Raw genomic sequence first — 3237 nt, 5'->3', positions numbered from 1 at the left:
TCATCACCATTGCTGCATTATTCGATATTCAATATAAATCAGAACCCCATCATCACCATTGCTGCATTATTCGATATTCAATATAAATCAGAACCCTATCATCACCATTGCTGCATTATTCGATATTCAATATAAATCAGAACCCTATCATCACCATTGCTGCATTATTCGATATTCAATATAAATCAGAACCCCATCATCACCATTGCTGCATTATTCGATATTCAATATAAATCAGAACCCTATCATCACCATTGCTGCATTATTCGATATTCAATATAAATCAGAACCCCATCATCACCATTGCTGCATTATTTTACCACCCAGCAGCATCTGCTGACAATACTACCACCATGCCGGCATACTACTATTGGTTTTATAGCTGAAAAGATTTTTACTTTCTTAGTACAATTCCGTTAGTTGAATTTGAAAGGTCAATGGTGCCAGCAACAATAAGATAAGTGAAATGAGACCACCTCACTTTTTATTCTTCTTTACTTAAATTTCGTGACTCGTACATTTTATTATTATAGTTAACTAGCGGACATTTTTTTGGATTTGCTTAGGGCATCTTTTTTTCATCCTTTTCTTTTTGTTTAAATTGTTTTTCTTAGGTTTCTAACAATAGCACCATTTTGTCATGTTTCAAATAAAGTTTTTTTTTTTTTTTCAATAACCAAAGCAGCTTTCGTACTTTTTCGTGCATTGTTGTACAGCAACATTTTATTTAAAATTCCATTGTCTGCGTACGTAAGCACTTCGGAGCACCGGGGAATAGCGACTCTATTTTTTTAAAGCAGGGAAAAATTCGCCAGGGGATTAACGACTGCGCTAAGCGAATACCTCATCTTGATGGTATTGATCATTGATGGTATTGGTAGCAATGCGGCCCGCCAACGATGAACAATAAACATTTTCTTTATAAACTTATTGAAAGCTACTTCCTATCGTAAAAATAATATCAAATTGGGAATCAGCTTATCAAAATTAACAAAATAACGCGCCTCCTATTTCTTTCTGGATTTAGAAGATCCGTAAAAAAGGAAGCAATTTTATCAAGATTGCATCATGTGGTATATTTCTTTAACTAATAACTCATAAGGAGCAGAAGACAGCTGTCAGTTTTAATTGATCAAAGGCGAGCTGTGACGCACAATCCCTTTAAAATTTGCTGCCGTGCGGAATTAACTTAGCCTTTTTTTGGTGCAAATATCTCGACTCGTATTCAAGATAAATGGATATTTTTTTTATCAAAATAAAGACAATTGAACAAGCTTTAAGATGATATCAATAACTCTACACACCCAAAAATTGTTTGAGCCTGATTCCACCACGCTGCCTCACATTTAGGTCATTTTGGAGGCGGGTTCAGACCCTGCCTTTCAGTGCTAACCCAGGCTGAGAAGGATTCAACATCTTTAACAGAAAGTCCGCGGAAACCAAGGAGTTTAGAACTAATGGAGCCTCCTCTCTCTCTTCGCGGCGCCACGAGCAGTACGCCGCGGTGGGGATCAAATATGGCGACCGAGTGTGGGCTAAATCACGAACTGTGGCGTTTCTTTTTATAGAATCTTATCGGGCTGGGCCACGTTGTGGGGGCGGGCGGGGTGGGGGAATGCACGCAAGGAAGAGGGGATGGGGCTGGGAGGAAAGAGGAGGGGCGGGCCTTGGGAAGGGACGAAGGAGAATGGGAAAAATTAAATAAGAGAGAGAGAGAGAGAGAGAGAGAGAGAGAGAGAGAGAGAGAGAGAGAGAGAGAGAGAGAGACAGACAGACAGACAGACAGACAGACAGACAGACAGACAGACAGACAGACAGACAGACAGACAGACAGACAGACAGACAGACAGACAGACAGACAGACAGACAGACAGACAGAGAGAGAGAGAGAGAGATTGTGATCAACTGACGGGCTGACGGATAATGACAGGGAGAAAAAAAAATTATGTGTGTGATACGGACTGTTCAATTCTTTAAGAGTTTTATGTTATAATCTAGTTTAAAAATCAAAAAGATGTGTAAAATAAGAAGAAAACTTGTCCGAGTAACATAAAATTATCAAACATACCAAATTATAAAGATAATCTTTCAAGATGCTAAAATATTTAATTATAAGAAATGGATAAAAATATGCTTTTAAACTGAATTTAAGACACCGGTATTATGATTGCATGATTCTAGGCGTGTGCCATAACTAACTTTATGTGTAAGGAATAGCGGACACAAAAGAGGGTCGATGTTTGCTTTATCTAATTGCGAGCAGTATGTCTTGGTCTATAAATAATATTATTGATCACAATTATTTTGTTCCTGGTTTTCACAAAGTGGAGCGCACAATGATTTCAAATATTTTTTTAAAAAAGAGAGATAACAGCGCCCTTGGAGGTGTGATCGCATGCATGAGGGTGGATAACCTTTGAAGGGTGTTTTTGTTTGTTCAATAAAGTATGATATGGAGAGCAGCGTTTTTAGTCCCTTATTACACCCCTGAGGGGGGTAATTTATCTTAGTGATGACTCTTGTGTAGTAAAAATTTGTTGTTGCTTTGTTTAGTTTATTTTTAACAGCAGAATCTTAAGTGAACCGGAATTATTGATTGTGGGATCTTTGGTGAAAACTGCAACAATAGAATTAAACCGAGTATAGTTCTATCTAGCAAGACTCAAACTCTTATCCACCCTACCCTACCCTCTCCCCTCATTTGATATGGTTTGGTGCTTCTTTAACAAAGAAAATATTCATCATTATTGTTGTTGAGTATTGATTTCATGTTCTAATGGAGCCTCTAGATATCTACATTTAAACTACAGTAGCATCCAATTTGCACACACAAAGGAAAGCAATACTTTTAATTAAAATGTATAATGTGTATATACACACACACATAATAATTATATATACTCATAATAATTATATATATATGTATGTATGTATGTATGTATGTAGTTATGTTATGTATGTATGTATGTATATGTGTATGTATGTATGTATATATATATATGTATGTATGTATAGGCATAATTTTTAAATAAGTTGGGTATTTCTCGTCTCTCTGCTGGGAAAGTGTGACAATTGTATTCTGGTTTGATCTAGTGATGAGCGCAGAGCTATCCTCTGATGAATATAATAGATAAACCTGTGTTGCAAGGCTGAAGGAGTTTTCAGATTAAATTTTTTTCAGACGCAAAATGTAACTGGAGACCTGTCCGCACAGTTGTCACAAAAGTCGGACTTACA

Source organism: Aplysia californica, unplaced genomic scaffold (genome assembly GCF_000002075.1).
Source record: "Aplysia californica isolate F4 #8 unplaced genomic scaffold, AplCal3.0 scaffold01326, whole genome shotgun sequence".
In the NCBI taxonomy this organism is placed as follows: domain Eukaryota; kingdom Metazoa; phylum Mollusca; class Gastropoda; order Aplysiida; family Aplysiidae; genus Aplysia; species Aplysia californica.
Note: the sequence above shows the minus strand (reverse complement) of the source record.